General features: G+C 43.5%; 1 protein-coding gene across 4 annotated transcripts in view; it reads right to left on the reverse strand.

Annotated features, from left to right (window-relative positions):
- Positions 1–22317, reverse strand: part of BICD2 (BICD cargo adaptor 2) — a 133478-nt gene that overhangs the window by 46057 nt on the left and 65104 nt on the right. The gene's annotated exons all lie outside the window — the stretch shown is intronic.

Below are 22317 nucleotides of genomic sequence, written 5' to 3' on the forward strand. Positions count from 1 at the left end.
GTCTTCAGTCACAAGCCTAAACCAAAAATATCTACTATGGCATTCCCCCCACCTCATTGGGAACCACCATCCAACTGGACTTCATCCTGGGCCAGTAAACTGCAGCTTTATTTACAGTGGGTTGTTTTTGGTTTTGGGGGGGCTTTGGGGTTTTTTGGGGGGCCGGGCAGCTTGGCACTGGTGTGGCTACACTAATGCAGCTGCACCAATGCAAACCCCTATTGTAGTTGCAATGCACTGGTATAAAAAATTACTTGCATCAGTATAGCTACATTGGTGTACCTATACTGGGGCAAAGTCGTCCACATTGCAGATAAGTCCTAGAAGCAAAAGGTTCCACATATCCAAGGACAATCAAGCACCACTACGACTGACAATATGGACTTGTCACCTGCAAAATGGTGTTCTATAAATGAAAAGCACAAAATTGCATCCATTCACTATGTTTATCCATTTTCATACTTTTAATTAAAAAAAAGGACCACATTATTTCAAATGCAGCTGTGTGCGCGCGCGCATGTGTCTAAATTCTATACTTCACCCCTCACTCAAGAATGGGAGTTCACAAGGAAAATGCTGACCAAAGCATAATGACAGTGGTGTGAATGGCACAGTGTGGCACTATTATAATAATCTCTCCCTCCCCTGCACTGAACTGCTTGCTAAGAACAGTTAAACTCCAGCTGCTTCTCAAATCTGACATTTGAATGATTGGCAGCATTCCATGTCCTTCATTTTAATCAGGAAAGGGTTTACCCCTTATGCATGTTCAGGGAACAACAGTCTATTTGAACACTGACGGTGTTAATTCAAAGGGTTTCTTTGAAGGTCTTATTTTGAGAGATATTTTATTTCTCTGCCAACTTGGCAGTGAGGGAAGGGATGAGTGTGCTGTGAGGATTTATAAGGGCACACCTGCCTAAAAACATGTCTTTGGAAGATCTTTATTGGCCCAAAAAACAAGCATCTGCTTGCTTCTTCGTTTGTGGTAATCAGCAATACAAACACTAAAGTCAGTCAGTCATGAAAGCAACACATAGTAGCCTGGCGAGGGAACTAAAATGAAGCACAGTGCCTGGAAGCTAATAGAGCAGCACCTCCACGGCCTCACAGCAATGTTATCTTCTGCACTTGTCAAAAGAAATTAACGTCATCTTATAAAACCAACAGCAGCATGACTTCACTTGCACATACATTAAAAAAAAAATCTTTCCCCTCATCTAATCTCTTACCAACAGAATTCACGTGAGAAACAATGACGCTCCAAACTCCATCAGAACTAGATTCTGGGCCAGATCTTTAAAGTTACTTAGGCACCTACCTCCCATTGAAATCAATGGGCAGTAAGCGCCTAAATAGCATTGAAAATCTGGGCCTTTGATTTTGAAAGACCCTGGACAAATCAAAGTACGTAAGCCAACACAAAATGTTGGAACCAAATAACCAAAACAAAACCCCAATACAGCCAGTTACAAAAGTGAAACGTGTTTGATTTCAAGTTTTGCTAAAATCTTCAAGCTAAGCCCCAGTCATTTAAACCCCATTTTGCCAGTCCAGTAACCCAGACATCCCTATCCCGTACCCTAAAAAGGACTTCCATGTGTCCTGTTGCCACCCAGTCCCTCATCTCGGACATATCTTCTAGCCAGCCAACCCATTCACTTCCTATCTCCTGGGATCTTCAAGCAGTGCCAGATGGCCACTATCATACATTTTGTAGCAGACAGGGGCCAGGGTTTCCCTAGCTACAGCACATGGGATTGTGGCATGCCTCTTCCTTCCTAGGTTCATTCATCTGGCAGCAGCTAGACTATTTCTTCTGCCACTGCTGCTCAATGCGTGTATTGAAAGGACCAGGGCAGACACCCGATGATTCAGTGGATAGAAGAGGAAGAAGGCACCAGTTTTCTACTGAAGGATTCACTCACAAGTTACTCCAGAAATCTGTCGTGGGCACTCTCAGCACTGAAAATCCCAGGACAGGAGAAGCAAGCCACCTGGGCTGAAGACACCAGGGCCTGGGGACTTGGGAGTAGAAGGGGCGTGCGGAAGAGGTTTGAGGAAGGTGAGGAAATGGCAATATTCCTATTCGCTCCTGCCTTTCCCTCCAGAGGAGCTGGGTTATTTGGAGCTGGTAGGGTTAATCCCAGCAGTCAGCCACACTATTAGAAACTATTCCATCTTGCAACACCACCTGCTGTCATCGGAGGACTCCTGGTGGGGCTGAAGTATTTGGCAGCAAGCAGCACAGGGGTTGTGTGTAAAACAGGGATAAAAGGCTTCTGAGTAGCTAATTCAGATTAGCCCCTCCAGAGACAGGGTATGGGGTCTATGTGCCTGCTTCTTCAGGTCAAGCAAGGGTAGAAGGGGACAGAACAAAGGAAGGCAGTTTTAAACCAGGGGGAATTGGTTCTCACTTAGCCTGATGGTACCAGGCAAGTCTCTGAGTCAAGGCGGGTTCTGAGCCTGAGTAGGGAGTCAGGGGGAAGCAAGAAGAGTTTGAGGGCTAATTGTTGAGTCAAGGAAAAGGAAGGATTCAGAGTTTGGTGGGAATCCAGTAGGAGGAAAAGCTATCAAGCAGAAGGGAGTTTCAGGGCAGTGAGGGGTTGGGTCAAAGGAATTTGGGGATGAGGTTCTGAACTTGCAGGGGGGTGGGTTGGCTTGGCAGGGTGGAGTGTGGAGAAATGAAGGGGTGGTGGGAAGAGAGAAAATAAAAGCAGTAGAGGCAGAAGACCATGGAAAGGAGAGAGGAAAAAAAAGAAAAAGGTCAGGACTGGGCAAAAATAGGGACGGGTCACTTTGCTCCTTAATGTGCTGCTTCTCCATTTTTTATTCTGAAAGCGGCCTCTCTCTTTCCCACCTCCCCACCAACATCCTTCACCCCCCACCTACATATTTCCCTGTGACATCCACTCTCCCACTATCCATACTTCAGTTTGGAAAATTTGGTCCCCCTACAGGAAGGGGGGGAAGGTCTGATATATGGAGGAGGTAGGGAAGAAAGTGGCGGAAGGGTCTCTGTTACTTGAAGCCCTACCACTTATTTTGGTCACCAGCTACCACCATCTCCCCTTTCAGAGTTAATAAATAGAGGGTTTTTGCAGAGGCTGCTCAGAGGAGTCGCTTTTAGGCTTTGCATATATACACTTCAAGGTGATCTAAGTCATTGCAGGTCTCAGCAGCTTTCACATATTACTGAAATCTTCAAACAGCATTTTAAAAAACTCTGAAGCACAAAAACACACAGCATGATTCACAGCTGACCAGAGGTGAAATTCTGACCCGACTGAACTCCCATTGACTTCAGCTGGGGCCAGGATTGCACCCCAGGTGTCTGTAGTGAGCATTACGTAACAAAACAGATTTCTGAGAAACTCTGATGCCTAGCATTTCTTGAATGACCAAAGTTTAGAGACATATACCTAGATGACCTTCAGACAGTCTGACACCTCATTTTGTTTACATCCATAGAGAAACTTTTGCTTTTAGGTCACCTGATGGGAAACCCCAGTTCCATTCATGAATACAGATCTTAAGTAACTTTTTTTGAGTCTGATTCCAAAGCTCCTGGATTTACATACTTAGTTGTTATATTCCCAGCTTAAGCAGTTCACTGTTTAGACAAAAGCGTCTCTAGCTGGAGAGAGATCAAAAAGGGAAACTGATAACTGGGCAACAAATCTGTAAGAACACTCAGCATTCAGAAGACTTGTCTGACATGCCCCAAGATGCACTTTTGTTCCAGAAATAATGGTTAGCTTATAGATCAGGGCAAAATCGTACGCAAAGAAAGCATTCAGGGAGGATATAGATGCGTCATTTTACAGTCGAAGAGTAACAGTCAACAAATTGATGTTTTATAGAAGGTCAAAGGCATTTTTTTAGGAGACTGGAAAGAAAGAGAGAAAAGACTATGCACACAGAAAAACAAAATGAGCCATAAACAAGACAACGAGAGTTGACAGCCAGACAGATATAGGGGTGTATAGAAATCGGCAATGCCACATCTGTCCATTCATATCTAGTTTCCCATACTGCTTCCACAGACTGGATGTGTCTATATAAAATAAGTGCCAAAGCAGATTACAATTTATATATAATCACACAACTACAAGTCATATTTTATCTCATCCAAAGACATCCGATACTGTACCTATTATAAAATACAGCAATTTCCCTATTTTAGTTGAAAGACATTCTCTATCCTGTGCCCTTCCCCCATGAGAAAATGGTAGTAAAAAAGCCCAGGAGTGTGACATGGTTCTGCTGGGGTGTGTGTGTGTGTCTGTGTGTGTGTGTCTGTGTGTGTTCTCTGATGACTTTCAAATACAGAGGTATACCAAGCAAATATTGAAGTAACACTAGTTTGGATTCTGAAATAAGATTCATAACACCGAGAGTTCCAATTTCCTGACAGAAGTGAACAACCTAGACTAATTTATTACATTGTGTTCTCTAACAGCCAAGTATGTATAATCTGATGTAGTGGCTTGGACGGTAAACTAAAGAAAGGCTGTTTAACTTTCCAGAAAATCGACCTACAGCCTTATATTTAGGAACAGAGTCTTTCTTTTGATTATTGCCAGACTGCTGCATACATCATGCATACTCAAATCAATTAGCACTTTTCTTCCTGAGCAGAGCAAGGATTATTCTTCTGAGTCTGTGCATGATGGCTCTCTCAGCAAACCACAATCAACATGACTGTCAACAATCTCCAGATTGTTCACTGGAGTGAAGATGCTTTTATGTTATTTAGACTAACAAACATGGGAATGCAAGATTGGATTCCCTAGTCTATCTCCCCACCAGTGCTGGATTGTTTTGCCCAGTCTAGTTTCAAATGTCACAGGTATCACCATTTCCCTATGGCGGCTATTCTTCAGGAAAACAAATCTCAACATCAGGAAGTTCTTCCCAATATTCAGTCTGAGTTTTCCCTGTCTTAATTTCAATTCATTTTCCTAGTTATGTCTCTCCTAGGCTTACCCAAGCCCCATATATTTAATTCTTTAACCTTTCCTCAAACTATTCCTTTTAGCCCATTGATAATTTTAGGTTTGGTCTACACTTAAAATTTCACTTAATATAGCTACAGCGCTCAGGGGTGTGAAAAATCCACACATAGCTATGCCAACCTAACCGCCGTGTAGACAGATCTATCAACCCAGCTACCATCACTCATGAGGTGGTGTTCCTACAACAATGGAAAAACCCCTTCCTTCCATCGCTGTGGGCTCCGTCTACGCTATAGGGCAGCGGTTCTCAACCTTTTTTTCCCCCGAGTACCACTCGGGTCAGGTACAGTCAGGTCAAGTACCCCTTGACCTGACTGTACCTGACCCAAGTACCACACGGGAAAAAAAAAAAGGGGGGGGGGGACTTGCGGCGGCAGCGGGGTAACATGGGGGAAACAATGCCCTCCACCGAAACCCTGCCGCCGTTTGCCCCTTTTCGGCGGCAGGATTTCGCGGGGGTAGAGGGGACTGGCGGCGGCGGGGGGGGGACACGACGACGACGACTTTCAGCGGCGGATTCGGCGGCGCGGTATGGGTCACGTACCACCCAGCTTTCTTCGAAGTACCACCGGTAGTACGCGTACCACTGGTTGAGAACCGCTGCTATAGGGTTATGCCGGCAAAGCTACAGCACCACAGCTATGCCGCTATAGTCCCAGTAGCATAGACATTGCCTTTGTTGCTCTTCTCTGCAGTCCTTCTGGTAGTCAGCTGCCCAACACTGAATGGAGTATCCCAGGTGCAGTTTCATTATATCCCTATGGAAAGCAACTACTATCTAACTGCTCCATGGTACAATCCCTCTGTAGCCCAAAACTGCATTGGCAATTTTCTTTTGCTCCCATACCCCATTGTAAACTCTCATTTGTCTCCTCGTGTCTATAAACATATATTACATTTTAATATCTGAAGTTTTGCTGGTTAATTAATGCCTGACCTTCCTCTAAAGAGTCTAACCTATTTTCTCTTTTATTCTAATATTAAAGACCTATTTTCATTTCCATTAATCATTTACAACAACATTCTTGTCAAGCAGATTTAAAGTTAATAAACTACCTTCTGCAGCAGTCTGGGAGCAGATTCATAGGAGTTTCATGCCAGACTACAAATTAAGTCATATTCAGGGAAAGTCTTTAAAACTAGCAATGTTAACAGGGCAAGAAGTTATGAATCAACGAAAGATGTCGTAGCAGGGGCATGCACAAGGGGGTGGGGGCAATCACGGGCATGGGCCCGCCTCCAAAAATCTCTCATGTGTCCCTGCAGCCTGGGGAGGGAGGAAGTAGCAGAGCAGCTGGCTGCCGGCTGAGCTCCTGCTGCTGACTCCTACAGCTGCAGCCTGCTGCTTCTCCTTCCCAGTTGTTGGAGTTCCAAGCATTACCTGAGCCTCCACCCCCAACTAACCTCAGTGGATGGTCTACAAAGCAGGCAGCAATGCGAAGGGGAGCTGCTGCCTCCTCGCTGCTAAGCATCCCTGCCAGAGATATCCCGAGAAATCCTGGGAGGGCCGGGGGGAGGGTCACGCTAACCTTTCATTTGTGTGTGTAACGTGCCGCTCCAAATGCAGTCATATTTAAATTCCTGCACATGCCCCTGTGCGATAGGATATATCTGACCTATCAGTCTAACTTTATTATAACTGATGTATGTAAGTATTAGTTTACACCTAGCCAAAGCTTTAACTCACACCACCATTGTATCTGCCTTAAAACATACCCTTAAACAATATAGTAAAAAGCATCATTTTCACAAGCTACGATATCTCGGGGATATAACATGGGCTTAGTTTATTCTATTTAATTCTGTTAGGATATTATCTGACAACTACCTGCTCTGGACTGAATCACTGTTTAAAATTACTTATAACGGGTAAATACCAAACAATTGGGGCTGGTCCTGCTTTGAGCAGGGGGTTGGACTAGATGACCTCCTGAGGTCCCTTCTTACCCTACTATTCTATGAACCCATTAAGCTGAACTATTTTCGTGACAATCCAGGGTATTCTTATAATCAGGGGAGTTATGTTCAGGGATGTGAATCAGGTTCTGATGGAGGGAGTTGGGGACTGAGAGGAGTGTTTGGGGCTTTATATTATGCGCTATAAACTACAAGGAATAAAAATTTAACATGCTAAACAGTATCATATGAAGCAAGAATATGGTTGAACTATACATGACCCCTTCCCAGGCATTAGTTATTCTTTTTGGAACATAACCAAAATTCAAGAGGATATTTTAGTTTAGAATGACAGGACAGGTGCAGATTATTCTGAGACCGAAATGATATAAACTTATAATTTTATATAATGATAGCGAAGCACACAGCGAAGCACACCAAGAACTTACAACATTGACCGGCTGAGGCCCAGCATTCAGTGTATTGGAAAGCACCCGGTGTGAGGAATGCTCCTTATTCAAGTGCTGACGTAAAGAGATGAGGGTGAGGGGGAGACCATGCAACTGGTAGATTCTTCATTGTAGAGTTAGCCCAGGCTCTAACCCAGGTGTTATACTCCTATCCCATCTCCTATCCACACAAACACATTCAACCGAACATCATGGTGCTTTCAACCCAGGCTAGCTGGCCCAGCTAAGTATGTGGGTTAGTTTGGGTGGTTTTCACTCAGGCTGGTAACCTGAAGACACTGGCTAAGCTAAATCACTCGAGTGCCTTCCCACAATTCCCCCCGTGTGCCCAGGAGGATAGATAAGTTCTCCCAAAATTAATTGGGAAAGTATCATGGGAAATGCTTCCAGAAGTCCTACCGACAAATATGGTGAGTACAGCAACTCAGATATATATATTCGCAATGTGGCTGCTCAAATGAGGCTAGGCTAATGGGTGCTCAGACATGGGTGCTGATTACACAATTTAGCTCTGCAGTTGAAAACATACTGTTGAAAAAGTTATATTAAGTTACTAGATTAAATCCTTTCTTCATTTTACAGAGACCAAAGCAGTGCCATTCAATTACAGCCTAACCCTGCAGCCTTTACTCATGCTACATAGCCTCTCTGACTTCAGTTGGACTCTTCATCTCAGTTACGGCTAAGCTGGCAGCCCCTAAATTTGGAAGTTTATGACAAGCTGAGGCTGTATTCCAAGCTCTAATGAGACGGATGCTGCCAAACTGGAGTCACCTAGTATTCTAGTTTCAACAGCCAGCACTATTTTTCTGACTTCACACACACTGCAAGTTTCCTTGCGAAGAATTATCTTACCCTGAATACTGCCTGTAGTCCAGTTTTTTGGAAGCCAATGAATAAAAAGGAAATGACTAACATGTTTTTGTCTCTCTAGCCACTTCTATTTACTGTTCAGCAGGAGATAGCCCTTAAAAACATGTTGATGATTCACTAAAATAACTTCAGGTTTATTATAATCAAACAACTGCAGATGAAGTCTGCTGCCCACTTCTCCCAGTTAAGCTCCAAACAATGCCTCACAGCTCTTTGTAATTTACAGAAACAGATGTGGAGATGTAGCGATTTGGACACTTGTCAAACAGTGACTAAATGTTGTTTCCAGAGATTTCCTTGCCTTCCTCTCCTTTTTTTGTTATCTTCCAACTAAGGGCTGGTCTACACTAGTTTTGTTTTCCAAATTCCACTTTTCTGGACAAAACAGTGCTGGTGCACACACTGCAATCATGCGCTCCCCCCACCTCAGCCGACAAAACTGCCCTGTTTTTTGGACAAAATAAAACCATCTCAACGAGAGGTGTAGGGCTTTTGTCGGCTCAGTTAGGGCAATGCAGCATCAATGTAGATATTTCATCCCCTGACATTGTTGGTGGGGCTGCCATTCTTGTCAATTTCACCACTTCCAACAGAGCGGTGGAATTGACAACAAAGCCCAAACTGAGGCTGCTGAAAGCCCAGGCAGCTGGTTCCCACTCCCAGCAGGGCAAGAAGCCCAGGCTGCTGCAAGCCCGGGCAGCTGGATCCTGGCTTCCAAGTGCAAGTCAGGAAGGGAGAAGCCCTGGGAGGCTTCTCCAGGCAGCCTTGCCAATTTCAGCTGTGAAACTGACACGCTGTCTGGCTCCCAGCAGGGAGCAGGAGGCTGGACCCTGGCTCTGGGTGGGGAGAAACTCTGGGCGGCTTCTTCGCCCGCTCCCCATCAGGAGCCGGCTGGGAGAGAGAAGCCGGGGCAACTGGACCCCACTCCCCAGGGACAAGAAGGGCCGGGCTGCTTCCCCCTGGGAATGGGGAGGAGGGAAGCCCCTGGTGGCATCCCCCGACTCCTGGTGGGGAATGGGGATGGGAGAAGCCCAATGCTAGCTCCCAGAAGAGGGACAGGGGCAGCCTGCCAGGATCCAGCTTATGGGTGACCAGTCTCTCAGCTCCCCACGCTGCCCCTCGAAGGTCGGTGGAAGTGCTCTTGGTGAGGACGCACTCCGCCAACCCAAGGAGGGCAGCGTGGACATCAACCACCAGTGGCTGAGAGTCGACCTATTATGTCAACTTATTTTTTCAGTGTAGACAAGGCTGAACAATGACCTCAGAAAGAATCCCTGATGCCCAAGGATAGTCTTGTGCAACTGTTATGAATAAATTCAAATCAGCGGACTTTCCTTTCATGGATAAGTGTTGGGTGTTAGGCCTTGTCTACAATAACACTTATTCCAGCAAAACTTTTGTCACTCAGGGGTGTGAAAAAAACACCCCTCTGAGTGACATAATTTTTTCCGGCATAAGTGTTTGTGTGGACAGCACTATGTCAGCAGGTGACGCTTTCCCACCGCCACAGCTACTGCCACTTGTTCAGGAGGTTTTATTATGTCGGCGGGAGAGCTGTGCTGATACAGCTGTGCCACTATAAGGTTTAAGTGTAGACTAGTATAACGCACTCGAAGGCCTTGTCTACACAGAAGAGTTATGCCACTGCCCAATATATAGTACTACACTGCTTTAAAACTCTATGAGTAGCATAATTTCTCCCATGTGGACACTGTTATACTGGTCTCAAAAGTTCTTATGCCAGTATAGTTAATTCTCATACAGGAAGGAAATAAACAGTGCCAGTATAAGGCACCTTTATACTGATTTAACTGTATCCACACTACAGGATATCTATTTTGGGTAAAACAAAAACAAATCACACCCCTAAGTGAAATAGTTGTACCGGTACAAAATTGATTATAGATTAGATATATTCTGGCAAATTTTGCATTCACGCAGGGCTCCAGTGATTTGATTAACTTTCCTTATCATGCTTTCCCCATCAGCCATGCCTATTTGGACAACAAATAACAAATTAAAGAGATATCAGCTTCTGACACATGCAAAAATGATCACTTTGACGCAGTGCAAACTATCCCAGACTTCATCAAATCATTCAGTCTGGAGCTACAACACCTATTAGAACAGCAACAAACCTCTCTCATGAGCAATAAAAAGCCAAAACGTGGTAGGATTTCATGAGTTAGCCCCATATTCACTTGTAACTAAAGGAGAGCATAAAAATTAATTAAACTTGGGAACTGTACAGATTTCAATCCCTTTCATCTAGGGAGAGAACACCTGATCCTACAGTCTAGATCCCCATATTCAGCCACCAACACAAAATATTATCTGACATACAAGAGAGTTGAAAGGGAAGTTTAGCAAGGTAACAAAACTTGGGGGAGAAGGCGCCGTTTTAGGATTTCTTTTTCAACCTGACTTACAGAATTACTGTAAATTGTACACAAGAGAAACGAATGTAGGCAGGAAGACAAGAGAGAAATGAACAATAATAATTGGTATAGGAGCTAATGCAGTGAAAGCACACAGTTTCCAGTACTACAGTGACCATTCACTAATCGAGTATTTGTGGTTCCTGTCTGGACTATTTTTTGTCACATCCCCCCCACATCCTTAAAACCAACCTAACCTGGCTTGAAAAAATATCTTAGAAACAGTTCTGGATCAGTTTGCTAGCTGCAAAGCTACTAAACAACTGATTTTTCTTCTAGTGCATCAAGCCCTGCTTTAGGATGCACTACACATCCATGCTCTTCCTATTTTCAAAACTTTGCGTCTCAAAAACGTCCCAAACAACTCTTACGTGGAAATACTCCCAGAGGCCCCGGTACCTCAATGGAGGTAGCAAACACAGACCCACTAAACCAAAACAGCGCCTCTACTTTCTGTGGCCTAAAAGCTGTAATGCTGCTGGAGTTTGAGAAGATGATTTCATCCAGCAACAAAAGATCATAACCCTTTTAATTAATCGTTTGCCAGGTCATTTCAAGCTCCTTAGAAAGTTCTCATTCACACTCTAGATTGCGTATGTAGTTTTCAAATCAAAGATTACAACAAATCACCTGTGAAACATACTTTTCCAGAGCTCCTGCCGGGCAGAAAACCCTGAGTAGACAAAGGGCAAAATGAAGATCATAAGAAGGCCATAAGAAGCCATCACTTAAAACATAACGAAGTTATGCTCCTTCTACTGCAGCACTGATGGTGACACAGCAGCTTCTTTAAAAAGGGAGCAATGAGAACAATCCTCAGTCATGCGTGCTACAAGGTCAGTTCCCAAACCTGGAATCTTGCCATTAATTGAAACTTCGGAGAAGTTAGTACATAAAAAATAATAGATTAATAAACATAATGGCAAAAAATCTCTGCACCGACATGTTACTTTCAACCTGGAATTTGAAAACATTCAGTAGTGCGTTTAAAGAACAACACGTGCGTCTCTTTGAATTCCATCATTCATTTATTTTTGAAAATTCTGACTCTCTGAGCAGTAGCCACTACAGGAAGAGAAATGCTGCTGTTAACATCTTTCCTCTGAATATATCAGTGCACAACAACAATGGAGAAATCAGGAGCAGATGCCTTCTGGAATACATGCAAAGCAAATCAACTGAATTTCCATGACAATTCATCTTCTTTGAAATGGATTTTATATTATTTCTCACAAGGCTACAAATGATATATGCTACTTCCCCATTGTAAAAATACAAAATTCTCATCATCAAAAAAAGGGAAGTTGTCAGTGTAAAATCAACTCCAAAGAAGATGAAAGGTGGGAAGAAAACAGCTGCCATCTGTAACCATCTGCAATATGCTGAGACAGCACTCAGCAGCGTGCCTGTATCATACTGTTATCACCACATTTGAACTTCCTGTAATGAACAAAAGATAGGCAATTACTCTGCCCGTTTACCCAGACATCCCTTCCAGGGCTCTACAGTCAAAGGAGAGAAGAAAGAAAAAATTCACACTGACTCTTCTAATTCTTTCAGTACACTGGGGTGATAAGGAATCCAGTCTTGCAGACCAAATTTGATAGGCTTGGTTCCTTTGGGACATCGATCTGTCTCTGGCATGGCAAGCTGGAAAAAGCCTTGTCAGTCCACAAACAAAAGCTTTCAAGCAAATAGAGCTTTGAACAGCAGGTTTCAAGCTCCATTAATGATTTCAGTGTAAGGGGTGTTTTTAAAAAAACTGCAGAGTCTGGATTGGCTTTCATCTACAATAAATAAATAAGTTAATTAAATAACTCTTCAATAAACTGAAAAAATATTTCACATTAAAATATTACAGGGGCACTAACTAAGAGTATTTTCTTTCAATTTTAGGCCTTCTCTAATCCCATAGCTATGAATTCCAGAGCGGATCAAGTCTATTTTGTGACAGTATTAAGGATCCAAATGTGTTTTTCCTAAAGTAGGTGTTCGCCGTGGCATCCACTCTACCTCCCCAAACTGTTGTGCAAAGTGCTGTGTGCCAGATGTCCCCTCTCCCCTCTGAAGGCACATTTCACAGTACTGAGATACATGCATGCTTTCTAATGTGCCTTGGAAACTTTCAGGATGAAAGGCAATATATAAATGTAACTTTTAAAGGTTTTTTCCTCTCCCAGGATGCATGAAAATGGAAGTGAGTGATGTCTGATAACAAACCCAGCGCACAAGAAAAAAAAAAAGGGGGGGGGGAAGGGGCTGGAAGGGGTGTGTGACTGAATTCAACCCTGAGTAATAATCGAAAGCATCAGGGCAATGTGAACGGAGGAGCTATAATTTGTGCATTCACATGTCATGTTCCGCTTGTGACAGCAATCTAAAGAAAATAGAGACAGTTACATCTGCTGACTCCACTACACAGGTTTTTCTCATTTGGATTTTTCAACCAACTATCAGGAGGAGAGGAGGGGGCTGCCCGGCTGTAGAGAGGGCTGAGATTTTTTGCTTTTCGAGAAAGTGTCTAAACATCACAAAAAATTCAAAATGTTTAAATAAAATAATTGTGACGTGTTTTACTGTATTTTTGACCAGCTCTGTAATATACTTTGTCCACTCTTTCCTTCACTTTCTCTACTAGTGCTTCTGCAAACCTTTACTGTCTTGATTTTCATCTCTCTCTCTGGGTGTGTCTGGACTACCCATTTGTGAGTCCTGGTAGTGTCAACAGGGCTCGGGCACCGCAAAAAAGACAATGGTAAAGAATACCTGAGCCCTGCTTATAGCAACACTCAAAAAACCCAAACACCACACTAAATTTGGCAGTGAAGGCACAGTCTCTGACTGCTGCTTGTTTAGCATCTCTGAATGGTCCTTGTTCCTGCTCTTTTGGCATCCCTCAGGTTTCCAATCTTCTTCCACTCTTCTGATTCTTCCATGTTCCCTCTTAGGTGGCCACCTCTGCTCCCACAGCTTCACCTCTCTGTGATGCCAATGATAAATTTACCAGGTATTTCATACCCCTATCCCTCTTGTACCTTCAACTGTCTCCTGTCCTCCTAGGTGTCTTGCTAGAATCTTAAACTAACTCTCTCCAAACCTCTCTTCTACTTGACTCCTTTGTTCCATTTCTGTATCAGATTTAACTATGCAGGTCAGTCCAACTCCATAACCAACACTGAAAAATCCACGGTCCTTCACCTCTCTCAGACTCGCAACATCTTCCACCCACATTTCTCCAAAATGCTGTTGTTAAAGCCATCTTTCTTTCCCACTGCTTCCCCCATGAAACCCTTCACTGGCCTCCTGTATGTCAGGTGGTCAGACACAAGCACCTAATTTTGACTCCCACCAAGGATATGTACATGCTGATGCCAGCAAGTTTGCTGCCATCAGATCAATTAATCCGGATCGATTGAGCAGAAGTGAAAACCCACTCAATCGATCCGGAAGTCAATTGAGTAAAACCACCTCCCCAAAAAGCGTGGCACTGTGTCGACGGGTACACATTTCCCATCGGCGCAGTGTAGTGGAGACGGTGCGCAAAAGAGGATTTAGGAAGTCAACGTTAAGTTACACAAAGCTACTCCACGTAGCTTGCATAACTCCTGTCGACTGCTGGCGAATATCACCGTAAATATAGACCAAGCCCTAATCTCAGATACGAACTCCCTCTTGGGGCGCCACTATTTCCTTCCTCCTTTTTGCCTCTTTCATCCTTTTCCCAAACTCAGGCCACGTCTACACTACAGCAGCTGCAGTGGCCCAGCTACAGAGCTGCAGCTGTGCCGCTGTTGTGCTGTCATGGAGATGCTTCCTGTATCCATGGAAAGAGTTTTTCCATCAATGTAGTTAATCCACTTCTCCAAGACGTGATAGCTAAAGGTGTCTAAACCTGGGGTTAGGGCAACCTAACTATGTCGCACAGGGCAGGAAATTTTTCCACAGTCCTGAGTGATGTAGATGGGCTAGGCAGATCTAATTTTTAAGTATAGACCAGGCCTCAGCTTCACACCTACTCTCCTGTTACTGCATATTCTATTTATCATCCAGCAACTCCTCTTTCCTCCTAAAAGTCTCATCCAGGACTTCCTACTTTATTCTCAGATTTCTTTCTTCATCCTCCCTTACATGAACTGTTTTCCCATGTCCTGTCTTGTATATTTTATTATAGATTATAAAAATTTCAGGCTGGGCAATGAGTCTTACTCTGCCTGCCTGCATGCAGCACGTATGCGTGCGCTCAAATTTATGATGCTATATGCTTAACAACATCTCCATGCTTACCTCACTTTGTTCTGTTGCAAAATGGGAAGCTGAGGCTTTCAGTTTCAGTTTCCTGGCAGGTGCATCAGAATATAAGTACTATTTCAACTTGGATTTCTTGTGTTTTTTTTTTTTTAAAGAAAACTCAAACAATGCTATAATAAAGAGATCTATATATGAAATAGGTAAATAGTTGACCAGTTTATCTGAGGGGGGAAAACAGAGGATAACAATACACAAAGGACTAATCAGCATTTTAACTATAAATCCTACTGGGAAAGAGAAGTGCAACCATGACTTTGGGAATACTTTTCTCTCACTGATGATGTTAAAGCAAGTGCTTATGGGAACTTGGAGGACTTGAACAATTGCACTACTGTGCACTTAGAGAAGAGCTCCAGACAGTGCTGCTACCAACAAACAGGACCTTTGAGCCTACTAGCCAGCTTACGGGGCTATCATGGTGATAGCGTTGGCACCTAAAAATATACACTTGTTAGAAATTTAAAAAACAACCCTTCAACAGACAAACAGCTGCTAATAGAGCAGGCTCCGTGCTTTCCAGCAACATCTTTCCCGTCTCTAGCTCTGCATTTTAATGTCAAGACTCAAAACCCAGGAGGGCTGATCTTGAATTAGTGACACTGCCCCTCTAGGGCTGAAGTAACTAAAGGACTCAAGACCACTGGCAGGCGCCTACGTGAGCTGGGCCTCCTGGGAGCCTTATAGGGGGAGGGGGACCAGGATCTGGAACTTCTATGAGGGCCCAGGTCAGACCTGAAGCTTTTTACCCCGAGGAGGTGCCTGACCTCGTCAAAGGCTGTTTACATAGAACAGTATCTGGAGGCTCAGGGCTAGGCAACAGAGTCACTGCTCCCCCAGGAAGCAGACCCTTGGGCTGATCTTTTAGGGGAGACTGAGCAAGAGGGGAAACATTTTGAGAGCCCCAAGCACACGGGCTTTTGCCCTCCATGTTGTGATGTTTTGACAACACAGCTGTCTGGAGGGTTCCCCAATTTTGGGCATTCCCTTTCCCCTCTGACTGACCCAGGCCTTTGTTCCTGAAGCCATGATCCAGCTCAGACGGTAAAAGCAAACAGAGAAAAAGCCCTGCTTCAGCCAACTGACCTGTAAGCCCCTTAAATGCCTTTTTTTTAGCTCTGCTGCTGCCTGGGTAAGGCACTGCAGACTGCTGGAGCTAAAAAGGAAAGGATCCTTATGAATCAGAGTGCTGACCCACTGAACAAATGCTGCTCCTACCCTAGGCTAGGGTCCTCTTCCTATCAGAATTGATGGTTAGAAAAAGAGGGAGAGAAAAAGACAAAACTCCTGACTGGTAAGCAGACCCAGAGAGTGCACCTCAAAAACCTCTGCCTGCCCTTTAAAAAAGCAGAAGTCTAGGCTGCAGATAGACAGTACACAAATATTGTCAACAGGGGGAGCTAGTGTGCAGCCTGGGATTACTGCCTAGAGAGCATGGGTTGAAGGCAAAAAGTTTGGCCATCAGTATAGGGCTGATGTAGCACTATGGATGCTAACGTGGCAGAGAAAGGAACACTAAGGCCTTGTCTACACTAGAAAGTTTTGACAACGCAAGTTACAGCGATGATCAGAAAGCACTGTAATTACAACGCTTGTGCCTGTCCACACAGCACTCGTTGCTCTGAAGCGAGTCCACAGTTTATGCTCCAGCATCAACAGTGAGAGCAGTGCACTGTGGGCAGCTATCCCACTGTGCAACTCGCCGCCTCGTGCCGCTAGGAGCTGTTGGAAGGCGGAGAGGACTGTAGTGCATCATGGGTGCGGGCTAACTGTCCAGTGATGCAATAATTTCCATCCTGTCATTCCATGGGTTTCCAACTGCGTTTCGCGGCATTTTTCAACAGCCCCCGTTTTCTGAGCACCCACCATCTCTACCCAGAAGGATGGATCCTGCACTGCGCTCTTCACTGCTATCAGTGTTTATGAACACATCGCGGCTGGTCATGCCGTGTATCATGAGCTCCCTATCGGAACAGGAATCCAAGGCTCCTGACCTCCTGTGTGCCATGCAAATGAACAACGCTGGATTACTGTTTGCATTCACGGAGCATCTGCACATGCTGCACCGCTGCTTTTGGGCATGTGAAAAAAGCACTGAGTGGTGGGATCGCATCATTATGCAGGTCTGGGATGACGAGCAGCGGCTGCAGAACTTTCGAATGCACAAAGCCCCCTTCATGGAACTCTTTGGGAGCTCGCCCCTGCCCTGTGGTGCAAGGACACATGAATGAGAGCTGCCCTCTCGGCGGCGAAGTACGTGGCGATCGTCATGTGGAAGCTGGCAACTCCAGACTGCCACTGATTGGTTGCTAATCAGTTTTGAGTCAGGAAGTTCACCTTTGAAGCTGTGTTATTGCAAGTATGCAGGACCATTAATTGCATTCTGCAATGAAGAACTGAGAGTCTTGGAAATGTGTGTGAAATAGTGGATGCTTTGCAATGATGGGATTCCCTACCTGTGGTGGGGCAACAGATGGCATGCATATCCCAATTTTGACCTCGGACCATCCTGTGATGGAATACATGTATAGAAAGGGGTACTTCTCTATGATACTGCTAGTACTTGTGGATCACCGTGGATTTTTCACAAACATCAGCACAGGTTGGTCAGGGAAGATGCATGACGCACGCATCTCAGGAACACTGGCCTGTACAAAAAGCTGCAAGCAGGGACTTTCTTTCCAGACCAAAAGATTCCAATGGGGGATGTTGAAATACTCATAGTGATCCTGGGAGACCCAGCCTACCCCTTACTGCCATGGCTCATGAAGACTTATACAGGCAATCTGGATAACAGCAAGGAGAGCTTCAATAACCGGTTGAGCAGGTGCCGAATGACTGTTGAATGTGCATTTGGCAGATTAAAAGCTTGCTGGTGATGCCTTTATGGCAGGTTAGACCTAAATGGGGAAAATATTCCTATGGTTATAGCCTCCTGCTGTGTGCTCCATAATTTTTACGAAGCCAAGGGTGAAAAGCTTCCTCCTGGGTGGAGCGCCGAGGTGGATCACCTTGCGGCTGACTTTGAACAACCAGATGTCAGGGCTATGAGAGGGGCACAGCGGGGAGACATTTGAATCAAGGCAGTCATGAGGAGCCATTTTGACAATAAGCAACAATACATTTGGAAGGGAGGGGGAAAAAAAAAATTGTCAGCATTAACCATGCAATAAAATAAAATAAAAAATAAGGTGGCAGGGAGCCAAGTGAAATCCCTGCATTTTGTAGATTACCTTGCAGTATGACATGGATTTTCTCTACACAGCACAGCTAAGCAAAGATGACTGATAATGCAGAACAAAGCAACATAAAAAGCTTTTTTCAGAAGTAGCCTTAGGAAAATAGCTGCCATTTTATGGTTTTAGAGGAATGAAACTTGTTCATACCTTCCTGATAAGCCTCAATAAGAGTTTTGTTTTTAAAGCATAATTTACTGCAGATTACACAGAGCCATATCATTTTGATTAAATAGTTTGATTATTTTTAAACCCATTTACTGAAACAATACAGACGATTGTTTTCACATAAATTTTCTTCTTCCGTTTATATAACTGAGGCATCTTGCCACTTTCCATGCTCTCCTGGGAAAGCACTGCTCAATTATTGTTTGGCTCCTATCTACTGTACGTGGCTAATGTGAGATTGGTTGCAATCCTAAATCCTAAATTGCTAAAATGCAGAAGAGATGAAAGAAAAGAAAAAGGAGTGGTAATTACCAATTATTCAGGAGATTTCCCTCCAATGACTCCTCCAGGGCACAAGAGCTGCTGAGCTAGCTAATGGCAGCACTTGAATTCACATTTGGTAACCACCCTCTCAACCCGTCGCAACAGGACTGAGCTAGATAATTCAATGGAAAACGGTCGGAAACATTTGGATCTACTTCAGCAACTTCAGGTGTACTCGAGGTCATTTTGTCTTTAGCAAAATGCTGATCACCTCCACATGAATGCTTATGAGAAATCAGTTTTATTGCACATCCCCTCTTGGGCACAGCTGCCAATGGTTTCCAAATAGATATAGTGACAACAGCATGGGTTAGATGTTTGTTCTAGAACTTTCAGACTGAAAAAGGTGTACATTTTTAAATGATGAGAGTAATTAACCATTGGAACAACTTATCACGGTTGTGATGGATTCTCCATCATTGACAATTTTTAAATCAAGATTGGACGTTTTTCTAAAAGATCCGCCTTAGGAATTATTTTGGGGAAGTTCTATGGCCTGTGTTATACCAGAGGTCAGACTAGATGACCACAATGGTCTCTTCTGGCCTTGGAATCTATTAATTATTTTAGGCATCCAATGTCAACAACATCCTGCTACATTACATGACCACTAATATTGTCCGGTGTAGCTCAAGAGTCATCAGTCTCAGTATAACCACTTCCCTCTTTGTTACTGGAGATGGATGGATCTTTCTTTTTATGCTGAGGTTTAAAAAAAAAAAAAGATACCAGGGTGGCAAGCATGGAAAATGAAGGCCTGTATCCACTCAGTTGGTTAGTGCACGGACAGTGCTAGCTTCTCCACCAACCCTGCCAAATATATCGCTTCTAAAAAATGAGACTGGGATTTGGTCTCCCTTGTCCACCGCATTTTTGACCTCTTGACAGGTTTTTGTGTGGGCACCTCTACTCGAAAATGGACTGAGACTATCTCAGATCTCATTGACAAAACACCCTCCTTCATGAGGTAACTAACTAGTCACTATCAGCCTGGACCAAATCTGAAATGGATAAAGAGGAAGCAAACAACTTCCTGTTCCATTCGAGACCTCAGGAGCCAACTCATTCCTGCTGAAGGAATCTGTCTAATTGTAGTAAAGCAGAACTTCCCAAATGTACATAATGAATGTGCCAAAACCTTCCCAGGGATTCCAACAGGGGATGAGGGAGGGGCAAATTGCAATAGTATCTGTGGCCTGGATTTTTTTCCTCCACAGTGGGTTTTAGCCAAAGAATCTGTACAGTCACTGAACAGCTAGCCACAACCCCTATGCCTTCTACGTTGCTCTTCAGACGGATACAAAACTACACCGCATAAATCAGAGGGAATGGAGTCTCCATGGACTGCGGTCTGCCTCTCTATGCAAATTGAGGGCTGTCCGTGCCTGCATGGTGGATGGATTGGAGAGACTTCACTCACCAATCTACAACTGCTACTTCATAATCTCCTCCAATTCTCCCCTATAATGGCTTTGAATCAACTTGCCTGTACATATTGTATCCATAATCTTTAGAAAAGGAGAAGCCTGTATGTCTCTTCTCAGTTTCACTCAACTGAGCAGCAAAATGATTTAGCTATTCAACACACTAAAGATGAAGAAATAGGAATTGTTTGAAGTTCTGCTACTCCTTGACCCACTACTTTAGAAAATGATTAGTCTGTCAGGTTAGAAATTTGCTGCAGTTTGACTTGGCTCCAAATAGGCCAATGAACTTGCGATAGCTAATACAGTATTGTTCACATGTACTACCTCAACATTATAGCTAACTGTTAATTACAGGATAGTTTAAATTTAAATGTGATACAGAAGCAAGCACCTACACAGACAGGGAATCCTAAAAATATATAAGCCAGCTGCCCAGATGTTTTCACTTTAACATTAAAGGCCCTGTGTTATTTTTTGCCAGCAGAAGAAATAGCTGGAACTTAACAAATGGGAAAAAGAGAAAAGCAATGAGAGGACAGAGAGGAAATGACATACAACCACTCTTTCTAAAGCAGCATTCTTAAGTATTGAAACTCATCAGCAGGGGCCTAAACTTTAACACACACACACAAAAGCAAAATACACTGTTCTGCAAACGTCAAACATTTTTTTTTAATGCAGGACTACTCAGAGTTTAATTTAGCCATTTAAAATGTACAGTCCACCATGATATTAAATTATTTAAATTATTTTTGCAGCTGATTTCTAGTTAGACGCAAAAGGTGAAGTAATTCAGCAGATTTTCCCACCCCAAACAAAGGAAAACTTCAAAACTTCCTTCTTTGAACAGAGGAAGAATCTCCCTCAGTTCTCATGAGTGATCTGATGTCACTGTTTCCCTCTTTAGCACCACTCAGCTCTCTCTGGCACAAATCTGCAGAAAGTTTCCAACTCATGCAAACAGCATAGTGGTGAGTGTGGGGGGTAGAAGGGACATGTATTTAGGACAAGCTGTTTAATTTGATACAAGCATGACAATATTTTATTAATCAAGATGATGCCTCCAAACAAATCAGGTAGAGCTGTTTAAGCATGACAGTACAAAAAGCATCAGCTATAGCCAGTGACTCATTGATTTTGGATTGAAATCTGCCCATCAGCATGTTTTAAGCAGCATTTGGAATTTCATTAAGGACACAAAACCCAGGCTGTTGGGAGGGTGAGGGAAAGGATTTAAACATATATTAATGGTGGGAAATAAATGCATGATGGCTTTGCATGTGCTTGCAGAAACTGGTTGCCTCATGTTGCCTGAGCAAAGATCAGCATGGCTTGACTCCAGCTTTACAGTCCTGTGACCATGGCACACGATCAGCGATAAAAGAGAGTTCAATTATTCCTGTGTGATTACTTGCAGCAATTCATGCTGGAAATCCCCAGGCTGTTATACTAAAAAGGCAAGGTATTGACTGATTCCATTCTACGGTACTGAAATAATTTAATTTTCTAGAAGGACTCAATTTAAGATTTCCCACTTCTGCATAATTTCTTGGGCCACATATTTGCCATGTATACACCATTCAATTATAGAGAAGAGAAAGAAAACTAAACCAGACACCTCTCTGTATGTCATGTAGCAAAGCGAAATATATACTAGAGGTATCAAATAACTAACCTATATAGGAACTACCATACCGGTCCAGTTTCCAAGGTTTCAAAGGCAGGTGCAAGTCCTATACTAGACCATTATGAAATAACCTCCCTGCAATTTATCACTTTTAGACATTTTTGATCCCATCTAGATTTAAGGAATTATTTGAAATCAGTGCACTTAAAACTCAAAATGTTACTGGTTTCACCTCCCTCCATTCCTGTACGATTTTGTTTTTATTTTGATTATGCAAGTCCATAAATAATGGAATTGTATGTTTGATCAGTTGTTTCTCTGTTTCCTCCCTCCAGACAGCCCAGCATTGTCAATAACTGTGCAGCCATAATACTAAAGCAATATTGCAGTCAGATCTTTTGCCACAGCAATTTAAGTGACCTATGAAAAGCAGTCCGTTACCATGAGAGAAATACACAGACTTGTAATTAAAACACAAGGAAATCATATTAGAGTCTTTACAGTAACCAAGTTCAAGATTTTCATCCCATGCATG

This window comes from Emydura macquarii, unplaced genomic scaffold (genome assembly GCF_026122565.2).
Source record: "Emydura macquarii macquarii isolate MOO-44397 ecotype Brisbane River unplaced genomic scaffold, CSIRO-AGI_Emac_v2 contig_968, whole genome shotgun sequence".
Lineage (NCBI taxonomy): Eukaryota > Metazoa > Chordata > Testudines > Chelidae > Emydura > Emydura macquarii.